Genomic DNA, 18,113 nt, shown 5'->3' with positions numbered 1-18,113 from the left:
ATGGCCATGTGACCCACAAGAATAATTTCAAGTCTTTGGAAAATTATCCTCTACTATTTGATAGCTTATATGGTGGAAGTGATATTATACCTACCCACTAATTCTAATACTCAGAGTAGAGGAGAGCCATTTATTTTATATTTATGCTTTCTTTTACGAGTCTGATTGAAATAAAATGCTGGCTGGAGGTACATTAGAGTTCTCCGAACAGAGTCTCAACAGAATTGGGAAGAATATAAGCTGGTTGTTCTGAGCAGAGACTCCAAGTACAACCGTTTCGTTCATTCTTCCAGAGATACTTTGTGTGTGTGTGTGGTTTGTTTTTGGTTCTCTTCCAATTTGCATGTTTACCAAAATCCCAAGGAAAGAAAGAAAGAAAGAAAAAAAAAACCATTAAGACTTTTTTTTTCTATAATCCATTTAAGTCAAAAATGGAGAAGAGAGAGAAAAATTTGTAGCTTTCAAACACCATTAGTTTGCTAATGATAGCTTTCATCCTATGACAGTTCTCAGACTGATAAGATGCTCTAAACATCCAGCACGAAGGAAGAGGGCCATTTATAGGCCCCCGCTCTGTCTCTGCAGCTTGCACATGTTTTCAAACATAATTTCATGCCTGCTTTCTGACAGCTCATTAAACAAAGGCCTCTTGGTGCCTATATCGCCCGTCTCCCCGCTGAGAGCGTAACATATTTACGGCCTTTGCAGATTGCTGGCTGCTGGCGCCTTCTCTTCCCCGTGGCCAGCCTGCCAACTGCTTATCAGTCTCCCCCAAAGGTGACATCCTCCTCGTTTGTTTGGGTAGCGATGGTCCCGTGTTTGACCCTCGGAGGCCAGCAGCAGCGTGATTAGGAGCGGCTCCTGCACCAGCCAGATAAAGGCAATCAGGCTGGGGAAGACAGCGAGGGCTGCTGGGGAGCCTGGCCAGGCGGAGCGCTCCCATTCAGGAGCACGCTGGCAGTTCGTTAGCGGGACAGCTGGCAATGTGCAGACCTTGTGGGATTCCTGCCTCCCAGAAAGCAAACAGGGTTTCGGGAGGTGTTGAGGAGCTATCTGGGGCTGTGTACAGGGGTGATCAGAGGCGATGGCTCCTAATTACCTGCCTCTTGACTGCCGTTAAACCCTCATTACACATCCAAACCCATAAAAGCCCCTAGGAATGCAGCACCTTATACTTAATTTTTATGCTTTTCGCCTGCTTTTGCCAAAAGCATTTTGCCGGGGTCCTGGGAGGACAGATGAAGACATCCTGGAGGCAGGAAGAGGCTGCAGGCTGCATCCATCTGCCATTTCAGGATCTGACAAAACTGGTAACAGGTTTCTGCGCCTGTAGTGTCCTGGGGAGGGGGTGCGGAGCATCATTTCCAATGAACAGGATGGGAGAGAGAACTGGGAGGGGAAGAGGCAAAGGAGGGGGGGAGAGAGAGCAAGACCTCTTTCTTCCCAGCCAGGTCTCTGTGAACTCAGCTCTTAGCGGTTGTAGGTTAATGGCCAGGCTCCAGGGGCAGGGTTTTGGCCAGAGCCTCAGATGACCTTGGCCCCAGAAATGTCTGTGTTGTGGCTCTGGGATCTAAGGATCTAATTGGTGGCAAAGTAGGAATAAGATTTTGGTGCGACTGCACTTGCCTTCATGGTGGATGATGACAACGGCCACCACTTTTCCAGCACGTCCTATGAATGAGGTTGTGCACAAGCATGTTCTCATAGGATGTCATCTCTCATAACGCAACACCACTCAGGTAGACCCACTAATAGAATAGGGACTCCCAGAGATTGGAAGGCTGCACCAAACTCCCAGCCAGTCAGCAAAACAGTCCAGGTCTATTGGTTTCCAAAGTCTGCATTCTTAACACCCCCGTAATGTACGGCTGAAGCCATAATTACACTGGAACATCACTTCAGAACGAGCTGTAGCTAAGTCTGTCTCCCCATGGTGCTTGCCATTGACCAGAGAGGTGGTGAATTGTGGAGACCCTCAGCATTCTGATGAGGAAGGGCTCCCAGACAAGGGATGAACAATCTTCCTTTTTTTTTATTTTTCAGAAGCACTCTAGCTGATTCTCTACAAGACATGTTCAGGTTACACATTGAGAAAACATTTCCTAACCTGGGAGCTCCCTGAGGAGAGAGCAGTCTCATTTACCTGTTCCTCTAGTACCCAGAGAGTTATCCTAGCACATAGTAGGTGCTCAATAAATGCTGTAAAGTCAGAGGAATGCTTCCATTTGATTTTATCCCTCCGTATCTTGTTTTAAATTGTATTGAAGAGTCCATATCGTTTAATTCTCTTGGAAGGAAGCAGGGAATAAATTTACAAGTAAAATTTATGTTTCCAATATGCCCTGAGTACTGCCGAGGTGATGTCTTTCATAGTCACACCACCTCCTTCTTACATGCAGACAGCTGAGCCTCTGACCTCCAGCAGTTCAGCATGGAGATAGCCCTGCCAGACCTTACTGTTTTATTGAATACTTATGATAGAATTATCATTGCTTAGAAAGCATCCCTCTGTGCACATTTGTTAGCTGATATATATAAGCATGGGTATCTATTACATATAAAAATTATTTGCTACATTACTTACAAATAATTTGAACTATAGCTTATTTTTCTGAGTATGGTCTATAGCTTTGTGTGTGCTACAGGTTTTAGGAATTGATCTATGTACATTGTGCATTTTAATTCTTTATACACATTTTTGATGAATCCTGACTTGGAAAGCAAGTATCACTATCTCCATTTTATGGATGAGGAGAATGAGCCTCAGAGAAACTAAGTGACTTTCCTAAGATGGCATAGGTAGCAGGTGGCAGAGGCCAGATTTTAACAAGCTCTGCATGAATCCAAAATAAAACACTATTTCTATTTTACTATGTTGCCTAGAGAACAAACTGATGATTTCAAAACTGAATTTAAAAGATGCTGGAAGGGGGATGCCTGGGTAACTCAGCGGCTGAGCGTCTGCCTTCAGCTCAGGGCGTGATCCTGGAGTCCTGGAATTGAGTCCCACATCAGGCTCCCTGTATGGAACCTGCTTCTCTCTCTGCCTCTGCCTGTGTCTCTGCCTCTCTCTCTCTCTCTCTCTCTCTCTCTCTCTCTCTGTGTCTCATGAATAAATAAATAAAAATATTTTTTAAAAAATTCTGGAAGGGAGTAATGGTAATTATTCATGGTGGTTGCCTTTGGGAGATGGAGTTTTGATGCTTTACACTTTTCTGTGTTTCCTAAATTTTGTAACTTTTGCAATTGTGGGAAAGCTGAAACACACACATATGTACACTACCAGGGAACAAACACACTATCTTAATGAACTTAATTATTGTTAATTTATCAGGAGTTTTGTTCATTTGAGTATATGTGATTTTGATAAACAACAACAACATTGCAAATAGTAAGGTGCTGCAGGATTTTCTCCCAACTGAAAATATTCTGACCACAATGAAACTAGATTATTGCCAGCAGAAGAATTCTTGGTTTGGCTCCTAGCAACAGAAAACAGTATGGCATTTGCTATAACTTAAAAACCACCATTTTCAATGGTTACTATTGCCTGATGCTTACAACCAAGCTGAGGAAGGGGTGAAGAGTCTTATGCTTTTTCACCACCCTGCAAGCTCAGAAAGGACTTTCTCACCCATCATTCCCCCTCGGTTTCAATAATCATCGATTCAATACACCTCCATGCACCAGGCACTCTGCACAGTAATTTCCTCAACATTAATTACCAAATTTGAACCAGGCCAGTAGCCTTATCAGGTAGGCTGGGTGTGTTCTACAGTCTCTTGTACCAGCAAGGACACCGAGGGCCAACGATGAAATACCATGCTGAGGGCTCACATTTGGCAGGCAATGGCGCAAGAGCTCCAGTTTCAACTGTCCAACTCCAAGCCCACTTTCTATGAACTGCACCACCTCCCTGGTCAGATCCATTCTTGAGCAAGACATCATAAAGGTTATGCTGGATCTCTGGATAGATTTTCAAATTTTGTATTTCAGAATCCAACTTTTACTCTCTCATTGGCCCAGGGCCTACTGTACCATCTTGTACACCATCCAACCACCCTATGGATGATCTCCCAGGACTCCAGACTTTCCCCTTCTCCTCTCTTACCTCCTCTCTGCCTCCCAGGAAAACCTGGGGAAGTTTTTTTCTATCTGCTCAGAAAACAAATGAATTAGTCTATGATAATGCATGACGGGGATTCCAGGCAATCCCTTTTAATGCATTTTTAAAAAGAGGACATTTATGAATGCTGTGCCTTTGCCCTAAGAAGTTCCCCAGTGGTAAGATAATTAGATAATATAGGAGGTCAACGGGGAGAAAAAGTGAAAAGGAAAAAATACCACAGATATGCACTGGGAGAAAAACACATGAAAGCATCATTTCATTTGAGAGAAATACTTCATTAGCAGATGCCCAAATGTTACAACTCCCAGAGAGTCATTTGGCCAGAGATAGCAAGTCTTTTAAAAATTCATTACCTTTGACTTAATAAATCCAGTTCTGAGAATGCATCCTAAGGAATAATTCTAAATACAGAAATGGTCTTGCACACAAAGAAATTCACCACAGAGTTACTTATGATATAGACAAATGGCAAAAAGGGTATTGATTATGTAAATTATGATACAATGGAATACAGTCATTCCAGATTGATGTCTGGAAATGCTCTGAAATAACATGAAAATTTCTCTCTATTATAAGATAATGAAAAGAGCAGACCATAATTTAAATAAGCATTATGATAATCATGTCCAAAATATTTGGAAGATAATTATCTAATTATGTTTAGGAATTGCTACTATATAGGTAATGTTTTCTTTCTTCATCTTTTTTTAATTTTCCAAGTTTTTAAAAAAAATAAACATGTCAGTATTCCAATGGAAAAAAAAAACCCTTATTTGGAAACATTATTTTACTTAATACTGGTTTTTACTTAACTCAGGATATACAAGTGTCTTTTTCCAAGAGTGATTTCAGAAACCAACATACTATGTAACTGTGGAGAGAGAAGAGTCAATACAGCAGGTTTCGTTGCTATCCTTGTGATAAACCTGCTTGCAGGGTTGGCCCTTGGGAACTTAGATTCCAGGAGGGTCCTTGTGTATTTTAAATACTGTAATAAAAGGCCAGAGACTGAGTGGCCTATAGACAGATATTTACTTCTCACAGTTCTGGAGGCTGGAAGTCCAGGATCACTGGGTGTCTGGTGAGAAACTGCTTCCTGCATGGCCATCTTTTCATTGTACAGTCACATGGCCAAAGGGGCAAGGGAGCTTTCTTGGGCCACATTCATAAGGGGACTAATCCCATTCATGAGGGTTCCACCCTCATCATCTAAGTGCTTCCCAAAGTACCCTCCTCCAAATGCCATCACACTGGATGTTAGATTTCAACATATAAATTTGGGAGGGAAGTATTCAAGTCCATAGCAGTTCCCACCACCATTAAATAAGTGGCTTATGACGTTTAAACTATTTGAACAAACCTTACAGTTTATGTTAAATACCTGCTTTCCCTTTTGGAGGGTAGAATTTGGGTATAGGCCAGGCAGAGGCTGCCTATTGACCAAGCCCAGTAAAATCCCTGGGTATTGACTCTCTAACAGAGTCTTCCCAGATTGACAGCATTTTACATTAGTTGTCATAATTCGTTGCTGGGGGAATTAAGTGCATCCCACATGATTCCCCTGCAAGAGAACCTTGGAAGCTTCTGCCAAATTTCTCTGGACATTACGCATGTGCCTTTTTCCTTCCTTTCTTTTAACTGTAATAAATCGTATCTGTGAATATAACTACATGCTGAGTCTTGTGAATCTTCCAAGTGAATCATGGAACCTGGGGGGGGAGGGGCGGGTAGTCTGGGGACCTCCCAACATAATCATCATTATCATGTAGGTCTAAAAAAAATCACCCTCTCCGCATTATATGTTCTTGAGAATTTAGCTACATATAAGCCATAGAATGGTTCTTTTCCAAAGTATATTAAACCCATAAATGTCAGTGCCAGGAAAGAGAGCAATGTCATACTTTTGCTTTACAGATAAGAAAACAAAGCTGAGAGCAAGTGAAGTGATGCAAAACAAATTGGTATCAGAACCTAGGACTCCTGATTCTTCAGTTCTACAACATTCCACCCCATTTCACAGATCACTGTTTTCCTATGAATGGCTGACCATGAGGCATAGAGGGAAAAGAGAAATAATTGCAACAATATAATGTGGAATAAGGAAAGAGTGATTGGGAATATTGGATGTAAATCAGCTAGTGATGGTAAAATGGTATTTCCTTCATCATTTATAGGGGGTGAATATAGTTGCTGATAGAATAGGAAGTATGGTCTCAGGCTATAGAGTCAGTTACTCTAAGTAAGGAAATACTTAAAAAAGGTGAACCATAGAATGAAAACTGGACCAACTTGTTCTTCCTTCTTTAGACTGGTGGTTAGGTCAAGCCCTTGAAAATGAATTTTTGTTGGCATTTACCTTTGGAAATTGCACATGTCCAAACAAGGTTGACTATAATAAAAATGAATATTTTCATGTTTATTTCAAGTAGGCTATACATTCCTGGCTTACTTCCTCAAGGAGAAATGGGAAGGGTTACAGGAAGTAAGAATTAAAATTTGGGAAATTTCAATCAAATGTCTACTTCTTACACTTCAAAGATTTTATTCCTGAATTTAGAAATCTGTCAATCCACACTCATCACTTAAAAACTGGGGGAAATTAAGAACTGAATTAGTACCATACAGAATCGCAAATAAGTAATTGCTTACTACCTCCTCTCTTTTTGTAGTTTCCTGCTTTTCCCCCTACTGGGTTCAGTAGAAGCTATGTGACTAGCCTCACATAGGCCTGGAGTAACGGGAGAGAATTCCATAGTGACCTCAAAGAACATCTGATGAAAACATGATCCCTTTTGATCTATTGGAAGATTTAAAAATATTATGTCAACATTTTATTAATTCACTTGTATAGTACATTTCTTTGGTGTTTGGCATTTGTTTGGCCATTGGCTTATTAAAAATGAGCATCTAGAATGCAATTCTGGCTTGTGTCCCTAAGAAAAGAATGTTCTGGGATGACCTCACAGTTTTTACCTTTTTTTTAAATGTTTTTACTTTTGTCCTCATTCTTCATTATTAAGACAATCTAAGAATCCCTCTCACTAAAAAGAAAGTCATACCAAAATCGACTTCCTTAAATAATTACCAAAAAATGATGCAAAAGATGTCTATCGTTGGTCAGGGTTATTGGATGGGAAAGGTTTAGGGTAGTTTATTGTCCTACGTCAGGTTTCCTAGAGACGCCTTCAGACTCTGAGGCAGAGATTTGCATGCAGGAAATTCACTGGGGAGCAGACTTAAGAAGACCATATATCAGGTAGCAGGATGGGGCTGAGGGAGAGGTTGAAATGAAAGCACTTGCAACAGAAGGCCTTGGCTGACTGATCCCACTGGGATCTTTGGAACTGAGATGGCCTTGCAGAGTTGTCACAGTTCCAAGGCTAAGGGCTGGGTCTTTGTATCCTTGCATCAGTCAGTTGTTAGACCCTGGCTGCCCCTGTGAAGAGGGCAACACAGCTTCCTCTGGCAGAAGGCAATGCCCAGAAATGATCACGGTTGTGTCTTCAGTAGCCAACCCTCCTGGCAGCCGAGAAAGTCCAGAATGGGGTCTCAGCAGGTACGTCACACTTGTGTTCTTTTATAGCTTTATAATCCCTTGTGCACATTCCAAAGAGGAAATCATTGGACATTCCTTTATTCAACAGTGTCCTGGTTTTTCTCACCCTCAGTCCTCAAAGTTAGATGTGCAAGAAATATCATATTAACTATGATGTTACCTAATTTCAATGCCCAGTCTTTATCCTGCTAGGAAATATTGAAGATGGGGCTTTCTTTCCAAATCAGGGCTATTTTTAGCTTCTATTGTCATAAGCAGGGTCAAGGCTTGGAGGCAAGGGGGAAAGTAGGAGATGGTTATAATAAGGCCATTCTGGTTGTCCCTAGGAAGACCACTGGCTCCTTTGGCTTGGTCCCTTCAGAGCCATACTTGTGAAACACCTAGACCTATGATCCTGTTTCCCAAACCACTCCTTCTGGAGACCTGCCACCTCCCCACAACACTGCCAGAGAGAAGGGCCCTCTTCCTCACTGCACCAGACCCACTGACATCTTTCTGTGACCCTAGGGAATATTTTTCTGACTGAGGAGAAACCCCTATCTACCCACCATATTTACAAGGCCTTCCACTGTGTCCTATACACCCCAATTCCCTTGACTCTTCAGCAAACAAACACCAAAAGCTTCTTTTCTAGAAGCAGGGAGGGCTTAATCTCCAAACCCTCTTTGAAGGAAATATCTGCAGTCTACCTTTCTCTGGAATCAAAGACGGGAGGAAAATCAAAACAGTTCAGTTCCCATATTAAAACAGTCTGAAGATTAATTTTTTGCCAAATCAGTTAGAGAGCTCTCATTTGCTGCATATTCTGGCTACAAGAAAAAAGTAATGTATTTTTCAATAGTCACGACCAATTGGGTTTTATATACAAGACAATTTCAAGAACAGTTGTCCAAAATGACTCTTAAGTTGAAAGGTTACCTCTTTGAGGCTGAGTTTGAATATAAACACATTGAAACATTTTCTTTTAAATGTATCCAAATTTTAGGCTGGTATTTCCCTCCAACCTAGCCTGTGTATTGTAATGATTTCTGTTAGCAAGCATTTTGAACTTAAAACCCTAGTTCTGACACACTGGCAATGTAATCAGCTACAGGCAGTCCCCAATCTTTGAATCTGTTGCTTGCCAAAAGATTGTTTGCACATCTGTTTTTATTAGAATATATGTTTCAAGTGTCACAAAACAATAGCATAAATTGTGGAAGCGGGGCGGGGGGCAGATTTCAAGTTCTTTATGGCAGGGATAGTTTCTTTCCCCCTGTTCATAGAATTTATTATTTAATGTTTATACTATAAAACTAATACATGCTCAAGGCAGAAAAACTCAGGAAATGAAGGGAAACAAAATTTTAATCTATAATTTTACCACTGCGAAAATTAAATTATATGCCCTAATATTTTTTTCTATGATTAGGAATATGGATTCTTTTTATCAAAAATTCTTGCCATATTATCCATTGTTTTGTAGAATCTGCATCTCATTTGGAAACATAAAAGGCTGATATTTCAGGAAGATGGCATAGTCCCTCTTCCCCTTTTGTGTCTTTATCCTTGGCCTTGCTCTGTTCTCCCCAGTGTCCCACTTCCAAGCATCCCCCCTCCCCTCCACAAACACACACACACACACACACACACACACACACACACACACACCTCCTTTCCCTGTCCTACTACCTAGCTCCTTTCTCAGCCTCCTGGCTAAAGTCTTCAGTACAGCTGATCCTGTTTCGAGCTTGGAAGGAAATCTGAGTGACAATATTCACATCAGCAGTAAATGACAGGCCGCATCTTAACACTCACTTCCAAGTTGCTTGTTAAGGGATGTTTATTAACCCCAAAGAATCCTTCAAGGATCTACTTTCAAGTAATATAATATTGCAAACTAGATTCATTGTCTTTAGTTCCTGTCTACAAAATAACTCTTTTTTATTCAACAGGACTTGAAATATCAGCCTTATTTTTGTCACTTCCATTCCCCAACCCCCATGCCATTCTGCTCGCCCACCCAGGCCCAACCAACCCAGTCTGGTCCCAGGCCTGCTGGCCTCACTGCCATGCTCCCTCACGCTGCAGCCCTTCCTCTCTGCGCTTTCTATCTCTGCCCTAGGGTAGCTGTCTTTGAACATCACCAGGATTGCCGACGTTTTCCTTCCAGTCCTTCCAGGTGCCTGTCTATGCTACTTCTACCTGTCTTACACACTGACACTAGTGATTGTCCTGAAACAGCCCAAACTATGTCCCTACTACCAATGGAATGAAGTCCAAATGCTCAGGTACCCGTGTGCCTCCTCAGCCTCATCTTCTATCACCCCTGACTTCATACCAATACTTGGCCGCAAGCAAGTATATCTAGACCCTGTTCCCTGTGAGTCCCTCAAGCTTTCCTCTGCCCTGGTTTTTGCTCTTTTGTCTTGTCAGCCTGAACACTCTCAGCCCCCCTTCATATGTGTATTTGTAGCTAAAAAACACTTACCATATGTGCAATATGCCATGTGCTATTCTCATCAGTTTATATTAACTCATTTAACCCTCCTACTAACCATAAGAGGCAATTACTATCATCATCCCCATGTTAAAGATGGGAAAACTGAATTGTAGAGTAAATCCCCCTGTTGTCTGTTCAAACACACCCATATTTTGAGCCTCAGATTCAAAGCCTTTATCCACAAAGCATGCCCTGTTGTTCTGAAATGGAATAACAAGAACGATGAGGTGAAAGAAGAGGATATGAAGACGCAGGAGGAGAAAAAAAATTTAATGATAATTATTGCACAAGGTCTCTGCTATCTAACTTGAATAGAATTTTTTAATCCTTCCCACAAAGTTATGAGTTAAGTACTATTATCCTAATTTCTTAGGTGACAAAACCAAGACTCAGAGAAGTTAAGAGCCTTCTCTAGAGTCAAGTAGCTTGTTTCTCTGTGGCAGAGCTGAGGAATGCCCCTACACTTGAAAGTCCTACCACTCTCTACCATATGATGTTTGTCTATAGTGTATGTATCCTATATGTGCATTGAGTGTGTTTGTATTTATCTCCCCATGGTAGATAGCATTGTTGTTCCCAATTATTTGCTGCCCGCCCTGCCAGAGGAGCAGACGTTCCAGCCTGTGGTTGTATGACTTGCAGTGAATGCCTCTATGTGGAAGTACATTCACATTTGCCATCACACTTTACCATGTGACTTGCTCTGGCCAATGAGATGGGAAAATAGCCTTTAATGGCCATCCTGTGCCTTTTTCCTTCTCTGTTCTTTCTCCTTTTCCATCTGACATGTAAATGCCATACTCTGGATAGAGGCTGCTCCTTCAGCCTGTCCCAGAATGAAGCAAACACCAGCTGATCTGTAGGTGATATGAGCATGAATAATAAACCGCCTTTGTAAGCCATTGGTTGGGGAATTTTTTGTTACAATAGCATAACATATCAAAAGCTGACTGATAAACTCCTTTTTTTAGGTAACAAGCATTTTGAAGGCAAGATATTTGATTCATCTTTGTTCTCTGCTGTTCCACTCTTCAGCTACCCATCCATGACACCCATGTAAGCCTTCATTTGGAAGACCTTCAATAAATACTGGTTGAATAAGTGAATACATATGAATATGATAAAGAACTAAGTGAAATAAAACAGTATAAAGGCAAGAACATAAAACCAAATGCCTTCCTTCTTTCCTCTTCTTCCTTCTTTCCTTCATCCAATTCTCTTTCCTCTTCTCTCTCTCTCTCTCTCTCTCTTTCTCAGTAATAGGCAACCCACAACGTGTGCCACACTTAGTATTTAATAGGTGGAGCTAGTCTCCAAAACGTGGTCATATGTCAAGGCACAAAGTATTTCAATTTTTATTCTAGATTTACATAACTATCCATAGCTCAATGAGAGAATAGTCTTGCCCAGAGCTAAGAGAGCCCAAATAGTGCCCACACATGGAACATGTGGTCAAACACTGAGTGGTAGTACTGGCATTTATAGATTGATATCTGGAATTCCAAGAATACTGTGTCCTTTTTTGTGGGAATTCCTAGCTTAATCGTACTCCTTGAAACTTTGCCACTCTCATAATTCAGACAAATCCGAGGTGTTTCCAAGAGGAGACATAGAAATTTAAATACAATCCCAAAGCCACATAAATTTGTGAATCTCTTCTGAAACTGTGACTTGTTTAACAAAAGCAAATAAGGAGCAACAACAAAATAGCTTTCTAATTATTTGATATTCTTAGCTGAGAATGTAAGGAAATGAATTTAGGTCTCAGTTGTTAACTGCTCTCTCCGAACATTCATTTGACTTGGCTGATAGATAAAAGGAAGGTGAGGTGTTCAGACTTCTTTTAATTTTCCTTCACTTCCAAGGTCAAAGTACTGGAGGCTGTGCCATCTCAGCAAGAAAAAGTAATCTTATGAATTTGGAGGTAAACAAGTCAATTGTCTCAGAACCCTTTAATTCTTGAAATTAATTACTCAGAACCCTTTAATTACTCCATGGTCTGGAGTATCAAATAAATAAAACTTTTCAAGAATTTCTACCATCTCACCATACAGAGGTTTAAAAAAAAAATTTGTGGGGATCCTTGGCTGGCGCAGAGGTTTGGCGCCTGCCTTTGGCCCAGGGCGCGATCCTGGAGACCCGGGATCGAATCCCACGTCGGGCTCCCAGTGCATGCAGCCTGCTTCTCCCTCTGCCTGTGTCTCTGCCTCTGTGTGTGTGTGTGTGTGTGTGTGTGTGTGTGTGTGTGACTATCATAAATAAATAAAAATTTTAAAAAAATTTGTGGTATTGTCTTGGCTTCTACTTCTGGCAAATATCCCATAAGTTAGCCATGATTAAGGGTCAAATGGGAGAAGATTAGTAATCTGGATCACATTCTCTACCTTAACATAGAATTATCCTGGCTTGCAAGCTTTACAGCAGTGATTGTATTAATGAATGAAGAAGTGGAAGATGGTAGGCAAACTTTTCCTTCAATTTCACTAATTCTACTGAAAACTTTCTTTCCTCTCTATACTAGAAAACACTCAATCTGCTGCAAGTGAGTTTACTTTTTTTCCATAATTGGGTCAAATTTCTCAGATGTTTTGCAGGCCTTACAAATACATAGAAGATTTTTGCTAAATTCTCAGACAGTTGAGCCGCATATGACCCACAGGTCACAGAATGATGTCTCTGTTCATTCAGTAAATGTTGGCTACTCCCCTTTGTTCTGCAAAATGTAGCAACTATTATTGTTGGTAACCTACCATTATTATTATTAGTAGTAGTCACCAAATAGGAAGTCCTTGATCATTAAGTGCCTATATTTTTTAACATGTAAGTTTCTTTTTAATGCTCTCTGCTTAATTTGCTTTTCCCATTTTTCATGGTACCTCCCTCTAGTCAAGCAGCATCAGGTTTGGGTTTACAGTCATCAAGTGGTGACACTTGTGTCACAGCCATAGATGACTCTCTCTACCAACACTCAGCCAGTATCCAAGGAATGAACCTTATCAGGCACAGTATTGTTCATTCCAGTGTTTAGTGAAAATCTCTACTACCTGTCTGCTCTGGGAATTTCTCCTCACATATTTTGAGCACAGCCAGAATTAGGCGGACAGAAACACTAAAAAATTTCTTTCCACTGTCCCTCCACTAAGAAATGCCAGGCCCCACAAGATCAGGATGCCTTTATCCTTGCTACAAAGACATATGGAGGCAGAGCTACAACAGCAAACTGGCATCACATCTGTCCACCAAGACTTTGATTATAGAGAGGGCTTGGCTCTATCAAGATATTAACTTGGCACTTTTCATCTTCACTCAAATGCCTTTGGGGGCAGGGGAAGATATGCTGAGCCAACCCCAAACAATAAAATGGTAATAAAAATGAGAATCATTATCATTGGAGTCTCTGGATTTGATTCTCAGCAAAGAGAATGCATAGGAAGTGCCTTTGAGGAAGAGCCAACATTCCAAGCTCTACCTTTGTCTTCCTCCCACCACCCCCCTTGTTGATTCTTTGATGTTCATGGGGAAATCCTTTATAGGGGCCAGATCCTCTCCCGTTGCCTTCCCCCAAGCCTTTATAATAAGAGCAAGCCCTTGCATTTGTGTGGTGATCTTGGCTTACAAACTGCTTCCACATCCTTGGCCCTACCTCTGTAGCATGCTTGAGAGAAGGAAGACTCTATGTTCTTAGGATGCAGATTCAGCTTGAATCCCCGCCCCAGCCATCTTGCCTAAGGTTAAGCAAGTCCACATTCCCAACAAACCTTGTGTAACTTGGAGTTTCCTCAGCAGCCATGGGGGCAGTGACATATCTCTCATCCACATTTCTCTGACCTGACAGCTTGACTGGCAAATGGTAGGACCAGAGAGAATCTTAAATGCTAAAGGAACAAGCCCCATGTGCTGGGGCAGGGGCCTTCCCACCATGGCTTCTGTGTTTTGCACACCTGTTGGCTCATGTTTCCAAAGGCAGTTGACATCTGCTGACCCAGAGGCTACCTGAGCCTGGAAATAAAGAGGGCTGAAGTCTCTCCATTTCTAAGCATAGGTTCCAACATCTGTAACCCATAAGCAACAAGGAGTAGCAGGATTTGGGCCTCATGATTCCAACAGTCCTTCCTGCTTTCCTGTGATCTGGTCTCTCATGCAGTTCTTTCTATAAATTCTCTTTTACTGGAAAACTAAATCTCACGCATAGAAAAAAAATGAAAATAGTACAAAGTTGTATAAGAAGAAAAAACCTCCCTTCTGCCCCAAGCTCCCTGTGTCTCTTGCCAGAAGTTACAACTGTTAATGGTTTCTTGTGTATCCTTTCAGGACTATTCCAGACATATACAAGAAAACAAATACATATATGTATAAATTAGAAGTTCTTAACAAAATTAAACAATAAAGTTGTATCAATATAAACCCAAAAGAACAGAGTGTGAGATAATTCAGCATCATTCAGAAGCCATGTATAAGCCAAATTCCTCATTAGCTCTAAGATATTTACATATTAAAGCTTTTCAAATTATGAATGCAATATGGTCATGCACTTTCTTTTTGGTATTTTTTTTGCTTATTTATTTTATTTTTTATTTTTAATTTTTAAAATGTATTTAGTCATGAGATACAGAGGGAGAGAGAGGCAGAGACATAGGCAGAGGGAGAAGCAGGCTCCATGCAAGGATCCCGATGTGGGACTCAATCCTGAGATTCTGGGATCATGCCCTGGGCCGAAGGCAGATGCTCAACTGCTGAGCCACCCAAGCGTCCCAACTTTCTTTTTTTTTTTTTTGCAAGAAGCCTACAACAAAAGTGAATAATCTTGCCTTATCAGTTTAATTCCTTCCCTCCAAAAAAGCTCTTATATGGAATCAACCAACTTTTAAAACTTTACAAATAATTTAATTTCTGAGAACTTAGCAGATCCCTGTAAGTTTGTTGTTGAACCCTTGCTTAGAAATTGACTCTCTTTTCACACATTACACAGGACTGCTATCGAGAAGCCCCCAACATTTAGCTTCACACAGTATTCTAGTTTCCTCCTACCTAGCCAGGTCCTCCAGGAACTCGTAAAGTCACAGGCTTCATGGGGTGGGCTGGCTTCCATCCACTGGAAAACACCCTCAGGCCAGATAGACACTGGAAAATACTAAGTCCTGATATTAACAGCTAACATTCACTTAGAACTTCCCTGTGCCAGGCACTACCTGAAAATTTCACATTCATAGGTAATATGCTCTCTGACCCCATGAGGTAGTATGCTTAGTAACCATATTTTACAGTTGAAGAAAATAGATCTTGGAGAAGTTAAGTAACTGGCCCAAGATTAAAGTACTGCTCTAATAGTGGCATGCAGAATATGTTTTGATGCCACAGCCTGTGTTCTTAAACTCTTGAATCACTAGATCATGCTAACTTTCAAGTGAATCTTGATTCCCACTCATTGCATTCACCAACCTCACCAGCAATCTCATGTATTAATATACACCATTCACTCTGCAAGGAAGGCTTTCCTTTCTGCTCTAGCAAGGCTGATCCAACCTGGCTCCAGGACTCCAAGTTCCTCAGGAAATTCCCCGACACCTGTTCTCAGACCTTGACAGAAGTCTCTGGATAGGAATTTGCACATGTGGCATCTTGGTGCTCTTCTATTATTTATTATTTTAACTTGTTATTTGTATGAGGTGAAAGGACCATTCACCCTTGTGGACTAACTGACTGGGATGCCAAGCCCATCTTAGTGAATCGGTGCCAACAGAGAGGTGTGTCCTGTGATATGAAGGTTAGCCCGGTGACAGAGTGGGAGGTGAGTTCCAGCCCAGACCTCTCTTGTTGCTATGGAGTGAGTGTGTACTTTGGAAATCAAGATAAGATACTTATTCTTGGCTTAGGAAGTGACACATACAGAGAGAAATGGAAATGTCTTAATTCTAGAATGTGAACTGAACATGGGCAGTGGACTGGGAACAGATGCTGCACCTGTCTCATTGGTATTCCCAGCAGGGGCCATGCTACCATCAATCCTGACATTACATTTTTACCTGGGGACTCCTGCTCCTGCATCCCAAAGGATCTTTACCTTTTGAGGAAATATAGCTCATGTGGTCTCCAGGCATGTGCCAGACTTGCTGTGGCTGCTGGGATGTGAGATGAGAATGCCTATTTCCATGGAACCCTGCCATTTCTGAGGGCCATTGGGCAATTACTTTTACCTTCTTATTACTCTCCTTCTTATTAATATTCGCCATGCTCTCCCTGAGAAATGAAAGTGTAACAGAAATGCCTCTGCAAAGAACAGATGATGCCAGCAAGAACTGCTACATCCCAAAGCCTTCTAAGGATCATGCATACCCATTGACAAGATGACATCACAAACAGCACTGTGAGTTGAAACTCATTTCTGGGTGAATGACTTTATCAAATCAAAGGCCTCAATCAAATGAAAATCAGGTTTCAGTGATTGCACATGGCACAGGAAAGCAGGCAGAGAACCCAAAGGACCAGGCCAGTCAGCTCTCTGGTTCCCTCCCTATGTATATCACCACCCCCTTTCTTTCAGCTTTCCCTTGGTAGCCCAGGAAGGTAAGCATTTCCTTCTGAGTCTGAAATACAAATGAGTTAGAATCTCTGTGGAAATGGCATGCTGAATTTGGCAGCAGTTTAAAGAAACACCCCAGACAAGAGGACCAAGTACCTCTGACACACAGAGAAAGAGCTGTGACAATGAATGGAGGGTCTACGCTGTCCATTTCCCCTAGCCAGTTGCTTGTTCTCAATCTCATACTCTGCTGTATGAATTTATTTCCAATATGCTTCTCAGTTTGGTAGAACCACCATTCTTTTAGTCTAAGAGATAAGCATGTGAGTGTTGGTGAAGGGTAGGTAAAGGTGAAAATGTAGGGAAAAGTGGAGGTGTGAGCGTACAATTTTCTCTTGATGGCATTATAAGGGAAATAGGGATAGTCAGCTTCAGTCTGTTTAATGGGTGACCATGTAATGGAGAGTGAGGCTGTTGTACTCAATATCCTCTTTGGAATCAAAGACTCTGTTCCATCTTTGCTTATCCTTCTCCACTCCTTACTCTGCATAAAACTATTACAAGACACTAGATCTGAATGTTCTTGTTTTCTCTGGTTACAGATTCCTTATAGCCTTTTCGCGTTTGGGCTGCTAATATTTCCAGAAAAAAAAAACAGTTGGATTAATGGAATGCAGCATAAATGAAAACAATAACAGCTATACACTATGTTTTCCTACCTGCCAAGAAACAAAAGTGCTTCTGTTTTTTAAAAATGGGATGCCACAGAATAGACGCAAGAAGCAAGGGTCTGGTCTTTATCCAAAAGAGGCTGCCTTGAAAACTCCTGCCCAGTCATTAAACCAAAGAGGTCTGTTTTCTTACAGTGAAGTCTTTTGCTATTTCAATTGCATTTTCTACCACATTCATGATATTTTGTTTATACTCAGGGGTCTCTTGTTAGGAAGAAGGAAAGTGGGTTAATAGAAGTTTCTTAGATCCTTCTGCACTTAGTGTCCCTATGGGATAAATTTCATGGTTTCCACAATAAAAATAGCACTGACTTCAGGTTTCCTGGTGCAGACAGGTATCTTTTAATCTTTTTCAAGTTGATATAAAAGGAGCCTGACAATGTGAAACTTTGGAACACTTTGATTCCTCAAAGGAGAATGTGGGGACATGCTGCAGATACGTATAGAAATCATCTTGAGAGTATTAGAAAGATTCCTGATTCCTATATTGCTTTCAGGATCCTCTTATCAAAATGAAGCCTACCTGTTGCAGTTGCTAGCCATGGCACTCCTGGACTCCGTGTGTGTACTGTAAGGCAGCTATTCAATTTCAGCTTTTGCCTCCAGAGCTGAACCTTGTCTTTATGAGACACGTTGTCCCGCAGCACTTTGGAGACAAATTCCAAGTAACAAGTAGGCTGGCCCCCATCAAGCAG

General features: G+C 41.3%; 2 long non-coding RNA genes across 2 annotated transcripts in view; one reads left to right on the top strand and one right to left on the bottom strand.

The window, feature by feature from the left end:
- The window catches only part of LOC140599735 (uncharacterized), a 148,153-nt gene that overhangs the window by 92,126 nt on the left and 37,914 nt on the right, over positions 1–18,113 (bottom strand). The gene's annotated exons all lie outside the window — the stretch shown is intronic.
- On the top strand, positions 7,551–11,275 carry LOC140599578 (uncharacterized). The gene is made up of 2 exons (XR_012002389.1): positions 7,551–7,685; positions 11,139–11,275. It is a non-coding gene; the product is annotated as an uncharacterized lncRNA (long non-coding RNA).

This window comes from Vulpes vulpes, chromosome 7, assembly GCF_048418805.1.
Source record: "Vulpes vulpes isolate BD-2025 chromosome 7, VulVul3, whole genome shotgun sequence".
In the NCBI taxonomy this organism is placed as follows: Eukaryota; Metazoa; Chordata; class Mammalia; order Carnivora; family Canidae; genus Vulpes; species Vulpes vulpes.
Note: the sequence above shows the minus strand (reverse complement) of the source record. Positions and strands in the feature narration are given on the sequence as shown.